This window comes from Canis lupus, chromosome 15, assembly GCF_048164855.1.
Source record: "Canis lupus baileyi chromosome 15, mCanLup2.hap1, whole genome shotgun sequence".
Taxonomy (NCBI): domain Eukaryota; kingdom Metazoa; phylum Chordata; class Mammalia; order Carnivora; family Canidae; genus Canis; species Canis lupus.
In genome coordinates, this window is record NC_132852.1 from 31,176,869 (window position 1) to 31,186,009 (window position 9,141).

Here is a 9,141-nt window from a genome sequence, read left to right on the forward strand (position 1 = left end):
ATTTACTCACACATCATTTCCTATTCAGAGCCCTGCAGCAGTTTGTTTCCCATTTACTCCCCTAATCGGTTCAGGTTCTAAGAAAACCACATTTTAAAAAATCTAGCCTTCCCAAACCTCACCTTCATCCACAAAAGGCCTCGCCCACGTTTGGAGCAGAGCTGGTCCTGCTGGAAGGCAGACAGCAAGAAACCAAAGAAAGAAAAAGATCCCTGAGCTGAATTTCTTTTAGAGCAAGTCATTATGAAACAGAGAAGCTTCGTCTCTGCAGATACATCTTTCAATAAGCTTAATTTGACTTCCTTAATTTCTTATCCATTCAAGGGTTTTCCTAAAGTTCATCCCTTCTACTTAGCCACTCAGTAGTCCATTTTAGTTTCATCTCACTGATTTCATCACCCCAGATCTTTTATTCCATTTGTTCTGATGATTAGCAAGGAAGAAAGACAAGTGGAAAGCAGTTACTGCGGCTCATCATGAGAAAGGGCTTAAAAGGTCTCATCAGCTGGAGCGGTGATATGAGGAAAAATATTGTCTTGGGAGTCTAGGTGTACTTAGAATATTTGTTTACTGGTCACCAGACTATTTGTTTACAGTTGATAATTTAGAACCTGATTTAAGGCTTCAATTTCCCTTTTCAGATGTAAATATGTATATACATATATATTTTTTTCTCATTAGCTATATTGAATAATAAAGGTTAGAACCCAAGTAGTTTGTCAACATCTGCAGTACTAGTAAACATATGCCCAACCTAGGAAAGGGAATATAGTCCTGAGAATTTTTATTTTCAAACATAAAAGCTCTATGCACAGAGTTGATGACGCCTGGATTTTTGGCATCACAGTACCTATTTATGTCCAGCACAGTCATTATGCTCTTTGCACATGCAAGCCTCATCAGGGGGAGCAGTGGGTCAGATTAGATCGAGGGCATTATGATGGAATTTGGTTTGATTAGAACAATATATCTGGAATGACTTTGATTTAGATCAGGGAAAACCACAGTTTAAGTAATAAACACAAAGGCACCACTTATAGTTGAGTTGTCCAAACCTGTGGCTATTTAAGTTTAATTTTCAACTGATTGAATTTAAATAAAATTAAAAATTCAGTTCCTGGTTCACAATAGCCTCATTTAAAGTGTTCAATGGCTGTAAGTGGCTTGTGGCTACTGTATTGGACAGTACAGGTACAGACTAATCCCTTCCTTGCAGAAAATCTATTAAATAGCACTGACGGAGTGTTACTGTTTTATGGACATTCAGAGCACTCAAGGTAGCTCTGCTCCCAGATAGAGTATTCTAGTCTTTATGTCCTTGAAGCAGCCATATTAAAAGAAATAACTGACTTCATCTAAATGGGAACTTCCCTTTCCACCATCTAAAAGCAAATCATCTTTATAGTGAATTGTGGCTTTTGTGGGTGGGAGGGGGGAGGTAGCATAACTGTTCCCAAGTAGGGAAGGACGAGGTCATAAAGGAATTTTCCAGTGTAAGTATGGATCTTCTCATTGTCAGAGGCTTTATTTTTTATCATGGGAAGTCTAAAACCGGTGCATTCTGATGGCCTATTATCTACTTATAAGAGATCACCACTCTGTAGTTTAGTGAGACAATCCCCTCCCATAGTGGATTTTGCACTTGGATTTGCAGAGGAAAGTTAGATCACATTCCTTATCTTCACCTTATTTCTTAACAAGGTCAGATTAGCCTAGGCAGCACTAAAAACACCACCATTTATTCTACTGCTTCTCTTTCCAAGAGTTGTTTTCAGGAACATTTCCTAAAATTTCTAATTTTCTCCACTGGCTATTTGTTTTAAATAGTTTTACCTACATGTGTGTCAGGTCTAGAAAACAAAATAAAACAAAATACAAAACAAATTAAACATTAAAATAGGCTATCTCCGTTCTCATAAACGAGATCTTTGTTCAGTCCTTCATCTCTTCTGAGAGCTTTGATTTGTCTTGCTCACTTTCTTTGGGTGCTATGGACCACTTAGGTTAGGTGCAGTGCTTTCATCATAAATTGTAAAAAAGTAACTTTAAAGTGAAAATGTCGGGGAAAGTAGGGTAAAAAAAAGAGTATGGTGCAATGATCTCAATAATATTAAAAAAAGGGCATAGAAAAATTTGAAAAGAATAAGCCACAATATTAACCACAGTTATCTCTGGATGGAAGAAATATGGATTATGTAAATTTTCTTCTTTATACCATTTTGCATGAAAAAAAAAACACTTCCTTATAAAAACATTTGAAACAGCATCTGTAAGACTCTAGTTGTGCTATAAGAATTATTTTCATTTCTTTCTTCCCTTCTAACCCATATCAACATATATAATTTTACATAATTATAAATATATATATTTTGAATACTTTATTTATTTATTTATTCATGAGAGACACAGAGAGAGGGAGAGAAGCAGAGACACAGGCAGAAGGAGAAGCAGGCTCCATGCAAGGAGCCCAAAGTGGGACTCGATCCCGGGATTCCAAGATCACGCCCGGAGCCGAAGGCAGACATTCAACCACTGAGCCACCCAGGTGTCCCTGGATAAATACATTTTAGATAAGAAAACATGAATTGTGCTTTGAAAAAGAAAAGACATAAATCTAGCTCTGGAGACCTTGAAGTCTAGAGAAGGAAACAATAAACAGGCTGCATCTTGATAAATATTAGAATAGAGGGACAAAATCCTATAAAAACAGAAGGTAGAATAAAATTGGACAAAATAGAAAAGACTTAACCAAAAAAATGACATTTAGATTGGCTCAGGATTCTATATCATTACACTTTTTAATTTTTAACAGCTTCATTATATTCCACTTGATTGATATGTCAGATTTTACTTAACCTCTTTGTCTAGTTATAACAATGTCAACGTCTTAGTTACTTCCAAGCTTTCACTACCTTCAGAAGCACTACTATGATCAACTCTAATTAAAAAATTCTACCCATATGAATTTAGCTAAAAGAAATTGTTTAACTGGAGAAAAAAACTGTAATATATATACTGGTTATAAATATTACATGACTGTTGATATATGTTACCCAATTATTATTATTATTATTATTATTGCCTTTATTATTTTTATATACATTTGTAATTTCTATTTTCACTTTGATCTTTGCTCTATCTTTTAATATTTGTGTCATTTGGTCTCTTTTGTCTATGATCTTATCTTCTTTCTCATTTTTCTGATCCATCATATATATCTGTCCTGAACATTCTCAGTGGGCGCCACACCTCAGAACCCTATATTGAATTGGCTGTTCTCACCCTGACTTCTAAGTGAGCCATTCATTCTGAATAGTCCATGATCTCTGTAGTGACTAGACATGAATTATATTTCAATTCAAAAAACCTACTTTATATATACTCACTACTTCTGTGTGGTGAGAACTATCATAAAGAATCAATGAATCATCAAAAATGTAGACAGATAAAACAGTAATGTCCACAATGTAAAAGTACTCTAGAAAATTTGAATGCAAATGATGAGTAATTGTAGATGAAAATGGACGATGGCCAAGTAAACATTTTATAGAAGAAGAAATACAATGGAATAATGATTGTATGAAAGAACTTTGTATGAAATCAGAAAAATACAGTTAGATACCATTTTTTTTCCTCATGAGAAAGACAAAAGTTGGAAGTGACTGCAGTTATGTATGATGAGCAAGAGTGTGGAAAAAAGATACTGTAAACACTGTTGGTATACATACATAGCTCTTTAGAAAGTGATTTGGTAGTAAATATGAACATTTTTAATACACATACTACATCAAGCTGTTTAGTCTAAGTTATACTCTCATGTCCCAGAACCCCCGAAGAGCAATAATTTACAACCACAGATACTTATTGTTTTTGTTTCCCTACATGTTCATCATGAATCCTCTGGCACCCAGTATGATAAAACAGTCTCTGTATGGGGCATCTTATGGAAGGATGAAAGAGAACATACACATCCTAACTTCTAAATGTCCACATACAGTGGTGCCTGGCTGGCTCAGTTGGTGGAACACATGACTTTCAATCTTGGGGTTGTAAGTTCGAGCCCAATGTTGGGTGTAGAGATTACTTAAAACTAAAATCTTTAAAATAAAGAGATTAAGTGCCCATTTATAGGGCCTGCCATCCCTCTGTTGGCATTTGACTGGTCAAAGCAAATCATACAACCAAGCCTGTAGTCTATACAACAGGGAAGCATATTTCTCCTGAATGAGACACTGCAGAAAGGAGGGCACATGTTTTGAATAACAATATAGTTACCATATATACTTTTGCTTTTTCACTAAATAGCTCTTCTCTGAAGTCATCTATCTGTTCACAAACCATCTGAACAAATGACCAAAGGTATAAGTCCAAGGATGTGCATTAATACTTTATTTGTCATCATATGAAAAGGGGACAGGCAATCACTATAAACTGCATGTATATCCTAAGTTAAAAAAAGTGCCTTATAGAAGAGTATACTAGTTTCCTATGGCTGCTGTAACAAATAACCTAAAACTTAGTGATTTAAAACAACATATGTCTATTGTCTTGCATTTCTGGAGGTTAGAAGTCTAAAATCGAGGTGTCAGCAGACTGTTTCTTCTGTAGGCATTGGGGAAGAATCAATTTCCTTTCCTTCTTGTATTTCTGGGGGCTGCCTGCATTCATTGGTTTGTGGCCTTCCTTGAATCATTCCAGCCTCTGGCTTCATCTATCATGGCATTTCCTAGTACTGACTGACCCTCTTGGGGATCCCTGGGTGGCTCAGCGGTTTAGCGCCTGCCTTTGACCCTCTTACCTCCCTCTTCTGTGAACTCTCATGATTACAGTAGGCTCACCCTGATAATCCAGGATAATCTCCCCATTACCAAATCCTTAACTTAATCACACCTGCAAAGACCTTTTTGCCACTTAATATATTTACAGATTCCAGTGATTGGTTCCTTTTGGATCATTATTTGTCCTACCATGAGTAATATAATGGCAGTCTATCTATCTATATATACACACACACAAACGCAAATACAACATAGATGTGGGTGAATGAAAAATATTATTGACATAATTATCCTTTAGGAGTGGGAATAGAAAGAGAAGGAGCTAGGATAGAACTGTACTTTTTAGTTTGTACATTTCTGTGCAATTTTGTACTATTAAATACCTTAAAGGAAATTAATGAAATTAAACATAGTTAACATGTAATTAAATATGTAAAAAATATGTTACTAGTTTTGATTTCAGTAGAACAATTAAGCACTTCTATGAATTCCATATTTTATATCTTTTTACTGAATACCTTGCTTATATTTTAGTATTCAAAATAATTGATTATAGTTATATGAGCTAATGCAGTAACTCAGTCGCCTCTGTCTTTTGAACAATAGTTTGAGCATTTTAAATGCAAAGTAGGTTTTAAGAAACTTAAAGATATATTCCATTTATTTATTTATTTATTTATTTATTTATTTATTTATTATTTTGTGAGACGTAGTCTTCTTTCTAAATCCAGTGGTTTCATGGGGATCCTCTCCCCAGAAAAATATGCTTCAAACAAAATACTTATTCTATAATTTGAGATGTTTAGGGAGCCCACTGATTCCAATTTAAGAATCTCCTGCTCTAAAAATGTTTGCAGAAAAAATATGCTGTCTTTCTTTAAGCTTATTGCTGAGAAAATACTTAATATAATGAGACTGCCATATTGATGTTAAATTCTATTCTGGAGCTGTGTAACACCATACAATAGCTATTAACTACATGTGTCTATTTGAATTTGAATTTGAATTACTTAAAACTAAGCAACTAAAAATTCAATGCATAGGTCACACTGACCACATTTCACGTGTTCGATAACCACATGCAGCTACTGCCTGCCATGTTGGATAGCGCAAATACAGAATATTTCCATCAATGCAGAAAGTTCCATTGGGCAGTACTGCCCCCAGATCAGGTGTTCCAGGCTTCAAAGTGAATAAAGATAAAATTTAGATGAAATCATTCTAAATAATAAGTTATTCAGAACAAAGTAATATTTCTTCACCTGTAGGCACTGTCATATAGGTTATCTTATTTATTCCTTGTAATAATTATGTGAGAGATGTATTATCTTCATTGTACTGAATTCAGATGACACACTTTGTTATAACCTGTGCTTTCAAACCCAGATCTTGACTATGCTTACCTAGTGAACACTCTTAACTATCCTAAGCTGCTTTTTCTATTCTAATGCTTTAAGTTCACGCTGTCCTTGAAAATGTAATATTAAAGCTCTTCACTATCAAAGGTTTCTTATTCACTGTTATGCAGAAAGTAACAATTTTCTGACTATTTTCTCATATGTTTATACCCATAATAATGGAACATCTTGCCTAAAGGCTTACCTGAAGGTAGCCAATGCTCAGCAATTGTAAAACTTATTCCTATAAAGCATAGTCAGCAGCATGAAATGTATTTCTCTTGTTCTGCCTGCCAAGGGTGCCTCGTTGCTTCAGCATTGGGACCAAGCCATTGTTTAGAATTGTTTGAAATGATACTACTGAGGATATTTCAGGGGAAAAAATTGATAAACAAGAAAGTCCTTATTATAATCACAAAACATGAAAACGGCTTTAAAATATTGCCTATGTGAGATTTTAAACAGGACCTAGAATGCACTTGAACTCATATTTTGTTTCCAAAATACATCTTGATAAATGTGAGTTGGGGCTAAAGGTAATCTATGAATAGGGCTTTCAACTCAGACTCATGTGCTGAGTTTGCTAAACTAAGGCCCCCACCGCAGGGCCAGGTGAAGGCTGAAACCTAGCCATTGCTCAGCCCACTGAGTCATGGAGAACCCAAGTCTGGGTTACTCAAAGTAAGGACTAGCTTTTTCTAATCTACATAAAGATGCCATTGGCTTACCACACCATGTTGTCATGGGAAATTTTCCATTTAAATGAAAGCCACACAGAAAGGAAAGCATTTCTGATTTGCTTGAAAATATCATGCATAGATACATAGCAAAAATTGTTTGAATGACACTGTATTACAATTATTGACTTAAGGAACATAAAGTAGGAGGGGTTGAAACTAGGATTTACATGACACTCTGTGCACGTATTAAAGAGAGAAGATTCCTTTGAATGCTGGTGCCCAAAGCATTGATAAAAAGTGAGATAAATTCTAGAGAAGACAACTCTGGATAGAGATCAATTTATCTGTTTATTCAATAATTCATTTTGAAGAAAGGCAGCTGCATGGTGGTTGTGATCTACAGAGCTCTTTAGGGGTTATGTAGGTGGAAGCAAGGTTGGGAGAAAGTAGAACCAGTCAGGCTTTGGATGCCTACCCTGCTTCAAACAGAGCAGCTAAGAATTAATACATTTTACATAAGGGATTTCTAACATTTGAAGAAACTCTCATGGCTAAAATATATGTGAAAACAGCTGCCCTAGCAAGTTCATTATAGCTATATTCATTAAGTATTCACTGCATAACAGATAGCCACAGGTATTACCAATTTAATCTTCACAAAAACCTTCTGTAGTCTTATTATCCTCTCTATGTGAAACAGAAAGGATAAGTAACTTGTTAATATCACTTAGCTAGTAAATGGCAAAGCTGAAATTTCAACAAGATCTAACTTTCTTCAAAAGCGTTACTATCAAGTAATTCTAAATACTGTGTTAGCTTGATTGCAGTATTTAAAAAATCCAAACAAAATGTCTCTTTTTGGAAAAATAAAATTCATATTAAAATGCAATAATTAAGATACAGTTTAAGATAAACACAATACCAATTAGTTTGCCTAGAGGAGCTTTATTTAGAGTGTTATGTGGTGATTATTGATTCACATCATTTGTTTGACCATGTCTTTTCCCATGTAGCTTATAAATCTGACCCTCTGATCCCATAGAAAAGCTCAATAATCTAGAAATAATCATTTCTTTCACAGTGTGCATTTTTAAAGTCCTCCCTCTTTTTATAATAATCTCTCATCTCTAGAATTTTTACTCATCTTTGAGGATCTAACTTTCCTCTCATTCCTGGTATTCTTACCGTTTTATCCAATTTCCTCTGAGCTTCTGTAGCATTTTGAATAAAAAGTTTCATTATATGGTTACATATAAAAACATATAATGTGCTGAAATTATCTCTTTATATGTATTATAGAGCAAGGATTCTATATGATTCACCTCTAATGTGTATAGATCTGCAACAAAAGTTAGTTGAATGAGTAAATGTATAAATGAATGATGACCACTGAAAATTTCCACAACTTGAAAGTGTGAACCAGTTAATGTGGTTTCAAAACAGTCTCTCTACCTGGCCCATTCTTCTGTTCCCAGACCCCAAAGGACACTTTACAAACAAGTAAAAGAGGTGATTGAAGACCAGCTCCAGTGCTCTAATCTGGTCCATTCTGCAGCACATTTATCTCTCCACCCTTTAGACCTCAGCATTGGGGAGATTTTATTCCTCAAAGCTGGGAATAGCTTTTATTTGTAGAATAACATTTGCTACCACCTACCACAATAGCTCTAATTGGAAATGAGTACAATGGAAGTTTTGGAAGTCACTAGAGAGATTCTGTATTTCTTTCCTTCTCTGATGCTATTCATTCCCTTGCATTATTTTTATTTGCATGGTTTTTGGTTTAATCTATGATGTAGATTTTTTAAAAAAAGATTTTATTTATTTATTCATGAGAGACAGAGAGAGAGAAAGAGAGAGAGAGAAGTAAAGACACAGGCAGAGGGAGAAGCAGGCTCCATGCAGGGAGCCTGATGTGGGACTCAAACCCAGGACTCCAAGATCACACCCTGGGCCAAAGGCAGGCGCTAAACTGCTAAGCCACCCAGGATCCCTGTAATGAGCCTCTTTTGGGGTGAGGACAAATATCATGACTTACTCCTTATTTTTTTATATCACCTTTCTTCGCCACCACTTTCATGCAGGACTCAGCATAGCATTCTTCATTCCTAAATTATGAAATACAATGACTGTTTCTGGTCAGTCTCTATACAAAATGCATTATAGCATAGCAGGACATTGCAGGCATGCTAGTGTGTCACATTCTTGGTGGTACATCGCACACATTATTGCTATATCAGCAGTAATTTTTAGTCATCATTCTTAAAAAGTTTGTATGTAAGTTGG